At 56.7% G+C, this 14,299-nt stretch overlaps 1 protein-coding gene across 1 annotated transcript in view; it reads right to left on the bottom strand.

The window, feature by feature from the left end:
* The window catches only part of LOC104304755 (actin remodeling regulator NHS), a 145,132-nt gene that overhangs the window by 36,940 nt on the left and 93,893 nt on the right, over nucleotides 1-14,299 (bottom strand).

The following is a 14,299-nucleotide window of genomic DNA, read 5'->3' as shown; positions in this document are numbered from 1 at the left end:
ATGTCAGGAATCTGGAAGCAGTCATTAATCTCTGCCAGCCCTGGAGAGGGCTGCACTCAGGTGACAGCCTCATTTATCTCCTCTGGAATAGCTGTCACCCCCAGAGCCCCGGCTGCCTCGGTCCAGACCCAACACTGCCCTGCAGCTGAGCTCACCGCTCAAAAAGCAGCAGGCAGCAGGTGCCAGGCACAGGCTGTGCTGCCCAAAGCGCTGCCAGTGACAGGGAAGTGCTGCCAAGACCTGAGCCTGGGGCTTAACAACCACCCCTGCAGCACCTCTTGCTCTGTCACTGCCTCCCCACGGTCCCCATGCAGGCTCAGAGAGAGGAAAGCGAAGCGACCACCCAAATTTCACACAGCATCACAGAGTGCCAGGGGCTGGAAGGCAGCTCCAGAGAGCAGCCAGGCCCAGCCCCCTGCCAGAGCAGGAGCCCCCAGGGCAGCTCCCACAGGAACACATCCAGCTGGCTTTGCAATGCCTCCACACAAGGAGACTCCACAGCCTCTCTGGCCAGCCTGCTCCAGCCCTCTGCCACCCCCACTGCAAAGAATTTCTTCCTCATGTCCAGTCTCAATCTAATCTGCCCTCCTCAAGCTTCAGTCCACTCCCTCTCATCCTATCACTCCCAGCCCCTGGCAAAAGTCCCTCCCCAGCTTTCTTGGAGCCCCCTTCAGACCCTGGAAGGCCACCAGAAGGTCTCCTGGGAGCCTTCTCCTCTCCAGCCTGCACAACCCCAACTCCCTCAGTCTGTCCTCACAGCAGAGCAGCTCCAGCCCTCTGCTCATCCTCATGGCCCTTCTCTGGACACCTTCCAGCACCTCCAGAGCCTTCCTGGCACAGAGGCTCCAGAGCTGGCCCCAGAGCTCCAGCTGTGGTCTCAGCAGAGTGGAGCAGAGGGGCAGAATCCCCTCCCTGCCCTGCTGGCCACACTTCTCTTGCTGCAGCCCAGGCTCTGCTTGGCTCTCTGGGCTGCAAGTGCTCCCTGCTGGCTCCTGGGGAGCTTCTCCTCCCCCAGCACCCCCAAGGCCTTTCCTTCAGGGCTGCTCTCCAGCCAGTCCCTGCCCAGCCTGGATCAGTGCCTGGGATTGCCCTGACCCAGCTGCAGAACCTTGCCCTTGGTCTTGTTGAACCTTATGGAGGCTGGCTTGGGCTCACCTCTCCATCCAGTCCCTGCCCTGCCTGTATCAGTGCCTGGGATTGCCCTGAGCCAGCTGCAGGACCTTGCATTTGGGTCTTGTTGAACCTCCTGAGGTTGGCTTGTGCCCAGCTCTGCAGCCTGCCCAGGTCCCTCTTTTACTCATTAGAGCAAGCTTCAAAGCATCTCAGGGCAGGGTTGTGAGTATGTGCTGCAGGGGGCAGAGCAGCAGAGCTGCCCGCACACGGGCTGGCTACGATGGCAAGCGTTCCCTGCAAGCCCCATAAGCCAGGCAGGCTCCGCAGCGGGGCAATTACCGCGATTACAACTTGCTCGCGAAAGCGAGAGCCGAGCAGAGGTACAAAGAGGTTTAAACAGCATCTGATGAATCATGTGAGAAAGGTAGAGCCAAGCTGCGAGCCAGAAACATCCTCGCTTGGCTCCCAGCCGAGGGGCTCCGTCTCACCGCGGCAGCCCTGCGCAGGTTATCTATCAGCAGAGCACATCAATCTCCTTTTATTTCCAAGCAGGAGGTAATCAATACCCTAAAATAAGACAAAGAGACCGGGGAGGGGAACCCAACAAAACCCAACGACAACCCGAGGCTCGCCATAGAAAATTGCTTCCTTGGGGGAAGGCAGGGAATAAATATCCCCTAATAGGTACCTGCTCGCTGTTAAATAATGGAAGGCATGGGCCGGGTAATGTGAGCTGCCTCAATTAGAGCCCCATTGTGCTCCCAGATGTACCAACAGGTCCGACTGGTTCCAGCTATTCTTGTGGTAATGGGGCAGGGATAAAGGGCAGGGCGAGGGGAAAGCACCCGAGAGGCTCGACCCGAGAGGCTGGACCCGAAACCTTCCCGGAGTCCTGCCCGAAGGGCTGCGGTGGAGAATCCCCCACAATCTCACACTATAACTAAGGTTGGAAGAGACCCCAAGGATCATCGAGTCCAACCTGGCACCACAGACCTCACGACTAGACCATGGCTCCAAGTGCCACATCCAATCCCCTCTTGAACACCTCCAGGGATGGGGACTCCACCACCTCCCTGGGCAGCACATCCCAATGGCTAACAACTCTCTCCATGAAGAACTTTCTCCTCACCTCTAGCCTAAACCTCCCCTGGCACAGCTTGAGACTGTGTCCCCTTGTTCTGGGGATGGGTGCCTGGCAGAAGAGACCACCCCCCACCTGGCTACAACCTCCTTTCAGGTAGTTGTAGAGGGCAATGAGGTCTCCCCTGGTCCTTCTCTTCTGCAGGCTAAGCAACCCCAGCTCCCTCAGCCTCTCCTCACAGGGCTGTGCTCCAGACCCCTCCCCAGCTTTGTTGCCCTTCTCTGGACACCTTCCAGCAGCTCAATATCTTTCCTAACCTGAGGGGCCCAGAACTGGACACAGGACTCAAGGGGTGGCCTGAGCAGTGCTGAGCACAGGGCACAAGGACTTCCCTGCTCCTGCTGGCCACGCTCTTCCTGATGCAGGCCAGGATGCCCTTGGCCTTCTTGGCCACCTGGGCACACTGCTGGCTCATGTTTAGGCGGCTGTCAATCAGCACCCCCAGGTCCCTCTCTGTTTGGCAGCTCTCAGCCACTCTGACCCCAGCCTGTAGCTCTGCCTGGGGTTGCTGTGGCCAAAGTGCAGCCCCTGGCACTTGGACTTGTTGAATGCCATCCTGTTGGACTCTGCCCATCTGTCCAGTCGGTCGAGGTCCCCCTGCAGAGCCCTTCTGCCCTCTAACTGACCAACATCTGCTCCCAGCTTGGTGTCATCTGCAAACTTGCTGATGAGTGACTCAACCCCCTCATCCAGATCATCAATCAAGATATTGATCAGGCTGGGGCCCAGCACTGATCCCTGGGGCACACCACTGGTGCCTGGCTGCCAGCTGGCTGTGGCACCATTCACCACTACTCTCTGGGCTCAGCCTCCAGCCAGTTCCTTACCCAGCTCAGAGAGCTGCTGCCCAAGCCATGGGCTGACAGCTTGGCCAGGAGTTTGCTGTGGGGGATGGTGGCAAAGGCCTTGCTGTAGTGCAGCAGATCTCATAGAGAACAGAAGCTAAATATGGAGCCAGGCTCTGCTCAGGGCTGTGCAAGGCCAGCCCAAGGGGCACTGGGTGGCAGCTGGAGCAGAGGAGGTGGCAGGGGAAGAGGAGGGAAAGCTTTTTGGCTGGGAGGGTGGCAGAGGGCTGGAGCAGGCTGGCCAGAGAGGCTGTGGAGTCTCCTTGTGTGGAGGCATTGCAAAGCCAGCTGGATGTGTTGCTGTGGGAGCTGCCCTGGGGGCTGCTGCTCTGGCAGGGGGCTGGGGCTGGCTGCTCTCTGCAGCTCCCTTCCAGCCCCTGGCACTCTGAGTTGCTGTGAGCCTGGGGAGCTATTCCCATGTGCTGCTCAAGCTCTCACTTTGGGCTCACGTCCTGCATCCTTCACAGCCCCACATCAGGTGGCTGTGCAGGATCAGCTCTGTCCCTGCAGCACAGGGGAGGAATTGCTTTGCCCGTGCCAAAGAGAAGAGGGGGAAGCCTGAAGCACCTTTTAAACCCAAAGCTCCCCAAGCAGCCTGGCAGTGTGCCAGAGGGGACATGGTTAGGTGTCAGCCAAACTATTTCATCACCACCTCACCAACGTTTCAGGGGAGGGGACCTCAATTTTGAGGTCCAATTACCCTCCTGAGGAGCTGATGTGATCACAGTCCCTGTGGCAGGTGGAAAGCAGATAGGAGGCCCTGCTCTCTTGCCTGGAGGGCCTCTGTGATCTAAGCATTTCACCACCCTCTGCCAAAGCCAGATGCAAAGGTGAGGTTGGGAGAGACAGAGAGGGATGTAAGCAAATGCTTCCCATTTGTATATCTGAAATATTATTACCAAGTGCTGACTCCTCTCATCCAGTGCCTCTCAGCTGCACAGCTCTGGGTGGGAGACAGGGTTAAGGAGTGGCTCCAGAGGCAGGAAAATACTTCACTGACAGATCAGCTGCAGATTTCACACTGAAAGTATGCTTAGTGGAATGAAAAAAGGAGAGAGAGAGAGAGAAAAAAACCTGCAGGCAGGGCTAGCGGGGCCAGCAGAGTCAGAGTGTGGAGGCAAAGCAGAGAGGGGCTGCTGGGGCTTGAGCATGAAGAGGGGGGGAAGGACAGGGAGCTGCTCAAAGCTGATGGCAGCAGGGCTCTAGAGAGGGAGGTGAAGGCAGCTCTGCTGGGAACGAGTAAGAGGAGGTTTCAGGGAGGTGGGAAAGCTCTGGGTGGGAGATGAGAGAGTGGCCAAAGCTGCTGGTGCAGACAGTATGGGAGCACAGAACCCCAGAGGGGCTCAGGCTGGAAGGGACCTAAAGAGGAAAAAGCCAACAGTGACCCAGCAGAAGAGACTCCTGTGAGTGACACACAATGAAGCCAACATGGAGCTATCAATAACTCATAGGATCACAGAGTGCCTCAGGCTGCAAGGGAGCTCAGAGCTCAGCTCCCCCAAGCTCCCCACCATGCCCAGGGACACCTCTCAGCTCCACTCAGCTGCTCAAGACCTTCAACACCCCCAGGCAGGAGGCAGCCACAGCCTCCCTGGGCAGCCTGTGCCACACTCTCACCACCCTCACCCTCAACAACTTCTGCCTCAGCTCCACTCTGCCCCTGCTCTGCCTCAGCTCCAAACCCTTCCCCCTGGGCCTGGCTCCAGCCCCCCTCAGCCAAAGTCTCTCTGCAGCCTTCCTGCAGGATGCCTTCAGCTCCTGGCAGGCAGCTCTGAGCTGCCCCTGGAGCCTTCTCTCCTGCAGGCTGCACAGCCCCAGCTCCCTCAGCCTGTGCTCACAGCAACCTGATCTAGTGGAGGATGTCCCTGCTGAGTGCAAGGGGATTGGACTGGATGAGCTTTGGAGGTTCCTTCCAACCCAAACCATTCTATGTGCTGGGAGCACATCTGGCAGCCCTGAAGGGAGGGAAGGGAAGGGAGGGAGGGAGGGAAAGAGGGAGGGAGGGAGGAAAAGAGGGAGGGAGGGAGGAAAAGAGGAAGGGAGGGAGGAAAAGAGGAAGGGAGGGAGGAAAAGAAGGAGGGAGGGAGGAAAAGAGGGAGGGAGGGAGGGAGGAAAAGAGGGAGGGAGGGAGGGAGGAAAAGAGGGAGGGAGGGAGGGAGGAAAAGAGGGAGGGAGGGAGGGAGGAAAAGAGGGAGGGAGGGAGGGAGGGAGGAAAAGAGGGAGGGAGGGAGGAAAAGAGGGAGGGAGGGAGGAAAAGAGGGAGGGAGGGAGGAAAAGAGGGAGGGAGGGAGGAAAAGAGGGAGGGAGGGAGGAAAAGAGGGAGGGAGGGAGGGAGGAAAAGAGGGAGGGAGGGAGGAAAAGAGGGAGGGAGGAAAAGAGGGAGGGAGGAAAAGAGGGAGGGAGGGAGGAAGGAAGGAAGGAAGGCAGGAAGGCAGGCAGGAAGGAAGGAAGGAAGGAAGGAGAGAGAAACTCATTGCAGCTTTGTTCAACAAGAGCCTCTTCAATGAAGAGCTTAAGAGAGCAGAAGGAGAGGAAGATGCTGAAGGGCAGGCAGGGCAGGCAGGGGGAGAAGTAGGATGGTGAAGTCCAGATCCACTTTTTGCCCCCCAAAACAGGCACTGTTGACCAGGCCACGCTGCAAAACTGCCCCCAGCTGTTTAAAACTGCCTCTTAAACCAAGAGCTGAAGAGAGCCTCAGCAAAAGGAAGGTCCAGCTTCACCATCAGATGTGGAGAGCCTGAAGGAGGGACACAAGGTGGTGCTTTAAGAGGGAACCTGCTGCCTGCTGTGCCCATCACAGGTGCAGGGCCCAGAGCAGGAGAAAGAAAAGACCTCTGGAGAGGAAGAAGAGGCCAACATCACCCCCCCCAAAACATCCCCTGGGAGGGGCTTGGGTCCTTCCCCACTCCTGGCCCCGCTTCTGGAGGGAGGAAGTGCTGAGCTATGGGAGCTACATCACATCCCATCCAGGGCTGCATCCAAGGCACACCTCCACACCCTCTCCTCCTGGCTCCTCGCTCCCAGCTCATCCCTGCTCTGGATCAGCCCAGGGCAGCACAGTCACACTGCAGCTGAATTGGCTCCCACACATCAGGTGGAGGCCCTGGAGGAGAAGAGACACTTGAGCCCCCACCCAGCCTGCCAACACAAAGCTCCATCCCCCCCCCCCTGCCTCCAGTGATGCTTTGGGGGCTGAACATCAACCAGCAGAGCCACAGCAGCCCTGCATTGCTTTGGGGCAGCTCCTCTCAGTCAGGAGGCAGCCTGCCTGAGCAGCCTGAGTTAATTATGGAGCCAGGGTAATCATCTCAGTCAAATTACATCTGCTACCTTCCAGCAGGGCTGGCCCACGAGGTGGGAGGCTCTTCATTCACCTAGACTGGGGGGAAACAAACACATGGTGCCTCCTCCAGCCTCGTCTCCTTCCTTGCTGGCTCTGCTCAGGGCATGTCCCACGGCTCCCCAGGGGGACAGCAGGCAAAGCAATGCTGGAACTCCTCCCTCAGCATTTGGGAAACAAATGGCCTTGCCCCTGTGGGGGCAGAGAAGCACAGGATGGCTCAGGCTGGAAGGGAGCTCACACCTCAGCTCCTCCAAGCTCCCCACCGTGCCCAGGGACACCTCTCAGCTCCACTCAGCTGCTCAAGGTCTCATCCAGCCTGGCCTTCAACACCCCCAGGCAGGAGGCAGCCACAGCCTCCCTGGGCAGCCTGTGCCACACTCTCACCAGTCCCACTGAAAAGAATTTCTTCCTCCTCTCCAGTCTCAATCTGCCCTCCTCAAGCTCCAATCCATTCCCTCTCATCCTATCACTCCCAGCCCTTGGAAAAAGTCCCTTCCCAGCTCTCCTTTAGCTCCTTTCAGGTACTGGGAGGCTGCTCTGAGGTCTCCCTGCAGCCTTCTCTTCTCCAGGCTCAACAGCCCCAACTCTCTCAGCCTGTCCCCACAGGGGAGGTCCTCCACCCCTCTGAGCATCTTGGTGGCCTCCTCTGGAGCCTCTCCAGCAGCTCCAGGTCCCTCTTGTGCTGGGGGCCCCAGAGCTGGAGGCAGTGCTGCAGGTGGGGGCAGAGCAGAGCAGAGGGGCAGAATCCCCTCCCTGTGCTGCTGCTCTCCCTGCTCTGGCTGCAGCTCAGCACACAGCTGCCTGCTGGGCTGCCAGGGACCACTGCTGGCTCCTGGGGAGTTTGGCACCACCTGACACCCCCAAGGCCTTCTCCTCCAGGCTGCTCTCAGCCACTGCTCACCCAGCCTGGATCTGTGCTTGGGATTGCCCTGACCCAGGTGCAGGAACCTTGCCCTTGGCCTTGTTGAGCTTCATGAGGCTGGCTTGGGCTCACCTCTGAAGCCTGTCCAAGTGCCTCTGGATGGATCCCTGCCCTCCGTGTCAACCACATAGGGAAGGGAAGGGAAGGGAAGGGAAGGGAAGGGAAGGGAAGGGAAGGGAAGGGAAGGGAAGGGAAGGGAAGGGAAGGGAAGGGAAGGGAAGGGAAGGGAAGGGAAGGGAAGGGAAGGGAAGGGAAGGGAAGGGAAGGGAAGGGAAGGGAAGGGAAGGGAAGGGGGAAGAGGGAAGAGGCAGAAGGCAGAGAGGCAACTAGGTGGCCTCCCACTTCACCTTGCCTAGGTTTCCTTTTGCCTAATAGGATAAAGCATTTCTCTCTTGAGCCAAACAGTCCTTCTAGAGTCCAGGTGCAACAGTATGCCATTCATTCTGCCAGCTGCATAAGGGGGGAAACCCCCCCCCAATAACCTAACTCTTTGCATGTGCTGGGTGAAGCATCTTCTCCTCCAGCCTGGCTCATGAGATAATCTGTTCTTAATATATCCCCTCCTAAGCCTGCAGTGCTTAAGTTTTAGATCAGCACAATGTTCATTCCTTGCTGTGGCTCAGTGGAGGCTTGCAAGAGATGGTGGAGGTGGGGTGGGGAGGGGAGAGAGGGGGATAGGGAGGGGAGAGAGGGGGGTGGGGAGGGGGGAAGGAAAGGGTTTTTACAGCAGGTTCTTTTTCATTAGAGAATAGGGTGTTGTATAAACCCAGCCTTTATTGAACTGAGGTGTTCAAAGCAGCTCCAGCAGAGCAAGATTGCAGTGAGCAGAGAGGAGGTGAGGAGGTCACAACTGCAAGCTGAACGCAATTCGTTCCCCCCTCCCCGACCCCGGTGCAGAGGGGAAGGAATGTGCTGCAAGGGAATCACAGCCACCTGGGGCACAGGGAGCCTGCATGGCCATCCCACCACACACACCTGCAGAGCTCCACTCCAAGCCAGCAGCCTCAACAGAGTGAGAAGTACAACCTCTGGGTCTCCTCACAGAACCACTGAGCCACAAAGTGCCAGGGGTTGGAAGGCAGCTCCAGAGAGCAGCCAGGCCAAGCCCCCTGCCAGAGCAGCAGCCCCCAGGGCAGCTCCCACAGCAACACATCCAGCTGGCTTTGCAATGCCTCCACACAAGGAGACTCCACAGCCTCTCTGGCCAGCCTGCTCCAGCCCTCTGCCACCCTCCCAGCCAAAAAGCTTTCCCTCCTCTTCCCCTGCCACCTCCTCTGCTCCAGCTGCCACCCAGTGCCCCTTGGGCTGGCCTTGCACAGCCCTCAGCAGAGCCTGGCTGCCTCCTCCCCACACTGCCCTGCACATCTTCAGCCCCAGCACTGAGGGCAGCCCTCAGGCTCCTCTGCTCCAAGCTCCAAGCCCCAGCTGCCTCAGCCTGGCCTCACAGGGACATCTTCCACTGCCTGCAGCAGCCTGGGGGCTCTGCCATCGACTCTCTCCAGCCCTTCCCTCAGCTCCTTCTTGACCTGAGGGACCCAGACCTGGACACAAGATTCCAGCTGTGGCCTCCCCAGAGCAGAGCAGAGGGGCAGGAGAACCTCTCTGACCTCCTGCCCACAGCCCTTCTGATGCAGCCCAGGATGCCCTTGGCCTTCTTGGCCAGCAGGGCACCTTGCTGGCTCAGGGGCATCCTCCTGCCCACCAGCACCCCCAGCTCCCATTCCCCCTGTGCTGCTCCCCAACCTCTGCTGTAGCAGAAGGCTTTCTGAAGTGAGGAACTGCATGGCTAAGAAGACCAAACTATTCTGTGTTTAAATAAAGCATTTAGTGAATGAGACAGAAGAGGGGAAGTGTGCAGGAGAAGCAAAGGGCTGTGTCTGAGTGTCTGAATCCACAGCAAAGCCCAAGCCCCAGTGGATATCAGTTTGGGAAGGAAACCCTGATGGCACATGAGGAGTACAGAGGTGAAGCAACCACATAGTGCAGTGGAAGTAAACAGGTGTGGAGATGAAAGCCAATGCAAAGGGCAAGATAAGGCATCTGTAGGCTGCCTGGGGGAAGCAGGGTGTGAGATCAGACTGAGAGTGTAGCTGTGTGGATGCAGAGAAGCCAGGTGAAGCATTCCTGCAGGCAGGACGGCCACGAGATCGTTCCGGAGAGGCCAACCCCTCAGTGCCCAGCTGCTCCCTGCTCCCAGCTCACCTCAGATTAACACAGATGTGGGCAAGGGAAGGTGCCAGGAGGGCAGAGCTCATCTGCAGTGCTTTGAAAACAGAGGGGAGGAAGATGGGGAGAGCAGGGGAGAGAGAGAGAGAGCAGGAGCAGGACACAGCTAAGTCACCAAACCACCCACGCTGCTCCCTATGCAAAACCAACCTCCACCAGCAACTGCTTTGACCAGGGACTTGACTTTAAACCCCCACACTTATATAAGCAGTATGCCAGGATGGGTTGGAAGAGAGCTCCAAGCTCATCCAGTCCAGCCCTTGACCCAGCACCAAACCATGTCCCTAAGCACCAGCCCCACACACTGCTTGGACACCCCCAGGGATGGGGACTCCAGCACTGCCCTGGGCAGAGCACTCCACTGCTTGAGAGCCCTTCCAGGGAAGAAATATTTCCTAACACCCAGGCTGAACCTCCCCTGCTCAACAGTCACCCAAGATCAAAGCAAATGTAGAAAGGGGAGACTGGGGAAGGAAGTTTTTCCTCCTTTTTCGCCCTGGGCAAAGAGGTTTCTCTCCCTTATTCCACAGCTCCCTCTGCATGGAGGTTTCTCTCCCTTATTCATGGAAGACTCAAGGGATGGTTTGGGTTGGACTTTAGAGAAGGGCTGGGAGTGATAGGATGAGAGGGAATGGATTGGAGCTTGAGGAGGGCAGATTGAGACTGGAGAGGAGGAAGAAATTCTTCCCAGTGAGGCTGGGGAGAGTCTGGCACAGGTTGCCCAGGGAGGCTGTGGCTGCCTCCTGCCTGGAGCTGCTCAGCACCAGGCTGGATGAGGCCTTGAGCAAGCTGGGCTGGTGGGAGGTGTCCCTGCCCATGGCAGGGGCTTGGAACTGGATGAGCTTCAAGGTCCCTTCCAACCTCAACCATTCTCTGGATCTATGAGCATCTATTACAGTTCACTACTAAGCTCCATGAGAAGACAGAATGCTAATGAGCCAAGAAAACAGGGAAGGCATAAACAAGGCATAAACACCAGCCCCAAACCCAACTTAGCTAAGGTACCTGCACTTGGTGGGATGGAGGAATAGATTGAAGCTTGAGGAAGGCAGATTGAGACTGGAGAGGAGGAAGAAATTCTTCCCAGTGAGGCTGGGGAGACTCTGGCACAGGTTGCCCAGGGAGGCTGTGGCTGCCTCCTCCCTGGAGGTGCCCAAGGCCAGGCTGGATGAGACCTTGAGCCCCCTGGGCTGGTGGGAGGTGTCCCTGCCCATGGCAGGGGGGTTGGAACTGGATGAGCTTCAAGGTCCTTTCCAGCCCAGCCCATTCCCTGCATCCTGCTCTGGCAGGGGGCTAGGACTGGATGAGCTCTCAAGGTCCCTCCCAACCCCTACCAGGATTGTGTGGCTCTGTGACCTCTGAATTGTCACATTGCATGGGCATGGAAGGTCAGTTAAAAAGCAGCTGAAGAGAGCCTCAAAAGGCAACTGCAGCTCCTCTGCTGTGCCAAGGCTTGCAGTGCTGGTGCTCTGGGGGCCTGAAACCCAGGGGGAGGAGGTTTGGTTAAACATTCCTCTGGCCTCTCCAAGAGCAGAGCAGCACAGGAGCTCACCTGCACTGCTATACAGAGCTGAAATGGGACCAGTTCCACCCCACACTGCACACCAGAGCCAGGAGTTCAGGACTCAGTGGAGGGCAGGATGCCATCTCCCTTTACTGTACCTAATAGAGATTTTTCCACTGCTTTCCATGATAGGAAACAATCAATCTGCCACTTGATTCTTCCCTTCCTCTTCTCTGTTCCTCTAGAGCCCCCAGGAAGAACAAGGTCCCTTCAGACCTCCAGACACTTATTATCTTCCCTGACACTGCTGTCTCACCTGCAGCAATGAGCTGAGAAATGTCACTCTTGGCCTCACTGACAAAGGGGAATGGGAGACTCCTGCAGCTGATCTTTGGTTCATTTCCTCCACACAGGCTACAGGCAGTGAGAAAAAAAACCCACCTCCCTTCTATCACAGAATCACCAAGGCTGGAAGAGACCTCAGAGATCATCAAGTCCAACCTGTCACCACAGACCTCATGACTAGACCATGGCTCCAAGTGCCACATCCAATCCCCTCTTAAACACCTCCAGGGAAGGGGACTCCACCACCTCCCTGGGCAGCACATTCCCATGGCCAATCTCTCTTGCTGGGAAGAATTTCTTCCTCACCTCCAGCCTAAACCTCCCCTGGCACAGCCTGAGGTTGCCCAGGGAGGGAGCTGAGGCTCCATGGCTGGAGCTGTTGAAGGTGAGGCTGGAGAAGGCTGTGAGCAACCTGCTGTGGTGGAGGATGTCCCTGCTGGGTGCAGGGGGTTGGGCTGGATGCCCTTTGGAGCTCCCTTCCAGCCCAAAGCATTCAGTGATTCCATGGCAGTGATGAGCAAAGGCCTTCAGAGTCCCTTTTGGTTGCCAGCAGAGAGTTTGTGCTTTCACTCAGATGTCCAAGAGCCTCTTCACACAGGGCTGTGCCTTTCATGTGAGGAAACAAATCTGGGCTGAGCACAGTCAGTGCAGAAGAATTTGGTTCACTCAGCAAACAGAGATCAACACAAAAGGCACCAAATCCATGACTCCCTGAGACAGGAATCAGGCAAAGCTCTGTCTGCTAAGTACCACAATGAATGACAGGACACTTTGCAGAGGCAGAAGGATTTAAAGGGCTGTAGTGGGGGGAAAAAAACAACCAACCATAATTAAAGCCACCAATATATGGCAGAGCATCAGAGAAACAGGGGTGGGGGGAAGAAAAGAAAGAGAAAGAAAAGAAAGGAGGAAAGAGATGGGAGGGGAAAGGAAAGAGATGAGGGGAAAGGAAAGAGAGAAGGGTGAAAGGAAAGAGATGGGGGAAAGGAAAGAGATGGGGGGGAAAGGAAAGAGATGGGGGGGAAAGGAAAGAGATGGGGGGGAAAGGAAAGAGATGGGGGGGAAAGGAAAGAGATGGGGGGGAAAGGAAAGAGATGGGGGGGAAAGGAAAGAGATGGGGGGGAAAGGAAAGAGATGGGGGGAAAGGAAAGAGATGGGGGGGAAAGGAAAGAGATGGGGGGGAAAGGAAAGAGATGGGGGGGAAAGGAAAGAGATGGGAGGAAAGGAAAGAGATGGGGGAAAGGAAAGAGATGGGGGAAAGGAAAGAGATGGGGGAAAGGAAAGAGATGGGGGAAAGGAAAGAGATGGGGGGAAAGGAAAGAGATGGGGGGGAAAGGAAAGAGATGGGGGAAAGGAAAGAGATGGGGGAAAGGAAAGAGATGGGGGAAAGGAAAGAGATGGGGGGAAAGGAAAGAGATGGGGGGAAAGGAAAGAGATGGGGGAAAGGAAAGAGAAGGGAGAGAAGAGAAAGAGAAGGGAGAGAAGAGAAAGAGGTGGGGGAGAAGAGAAAGAGGTGGGGGAGAAGAGAAAGAGGTGGGGGAGAAGAGAAAGAGGTGGGGGAGAAGAGAGATGGGAGAGAAAAGAAAGAAATGGGGAGACATAAATGGGGGAAAGTAAAGAAATGGGGGAAAAGAAAGAAATGGGGGAGAAAAGAAAGAGATGGGGGAAAGAAATTGAGGGAAATAAAGAAAGAAATAGGGGGGGAAAGAAAGAAATGGGGGGGAAGAAAGAAATGGAGGGGAAAGGACAGAAATGGGGGAGAAAAGAAAGAAATGGGGGAGAAAAGAAAGAAATGGGGGAGAAAAGAAAGAAATGGGGGAGAAAAGAAAGACTGGGGAGCAAGATATGGGGGGAGGGGGCAAGGTCAGAAATAGGGCAGAGCCTTGTGCTGGTAGAGACCCAGCAATGCTAACTAGAAGTGCACACCTTGCCCTGGAGATGCAGGCTCCACAGATGCTCTCCATTAGTGCCTGCAGCAGAGGCAGAATGTTGCTGCCTCAGAGGCTGCAAGAGCAGGGCAACACAAAGTGAAACCAGACCCTGGCTCTTAGCAGGCCCTAAATGATGAGGTGGATGAAGCCAGGGCCATGCTGTGCTCATTCTCACTGGAAAAGAGAAGACTTTGATGTGAGCCAGCAGAAGATTGCCACAAGCGTGCGAGGAGGTGATCGAGGCAACCTCTCCCGAGCTGAGACGGAGAAGCAGGGGGTGGGGAGGAAGGGATGGCAAACCAGGCTGCAAACATCTCACATACCATAACTGGGAGTGAAGAGGGGAAGCTGTCAGGCAGCACTGCCTCAGCTGAAGGGTAAGGAACATGTGGAAGAAGTTAGGAGGAGAGGAGGGGGAAACAAAGGCTGCACAGCAGCACAGAAGACACCTGGGCTTGTTTCAAGAGGAGAGAGGGGGCTGAGGCTTTCTCTGGGAGCCAAAAGGTTGGTGCTGTAAAATGGGGAGCTGTGCTGAGCCACGTCAGGGGGCCTCAAGCCATGCACACTGCCTCACCCTGCACAACAAAGGTGAAGAGAAAGAGCTCACCATGCAGAGCTTCCCCACTGCAGCTTCTGAGCTTTGGAGCACAGCCCTGGGAGGAGAGGCTGAGGGAGCTGGGGTTGCTTAGCCTGCAGAAGAGGAGGCTCAGGGGAGACCTTCTTGCTCTCTGCAACTCCCTGAAGGGAGGTTGCAGCCAGGAGGGGGTTGGTCTCCCAGGCAAGCAGCACCAGAACAAGAGGACACAGTCTCAAGCTGTGCCAGGGGAGGTCTAGGCTGGAGGTGAGGAAGAAGTTCTTCCCAGCGAGAGAGATTGGCCATGGGAATGTGCTGCCCAGGGAGGTGGTGGAGTCCCCATCCCTGGAGGTGT

The sequence above is a fragment of the Dryobates pubescens genome, chromosome 12, assembly GCF_014839835.1.
Source record: "Dryobates pubescens isolate bDryPub1 chromosome 12, bDryPub1.pri, whole genome shotgun sequence".
NCBI lineage: Eukaryota > Metazoa > Chordata > Aves > Piciformes > Picidae > Dryobates > Dryobates pubescens.
The sequence above is the reverse complement of the archived record's forward strand: the minus strand, read 5'-3'. Positions and strand labels throughout refer to the sequence as shown.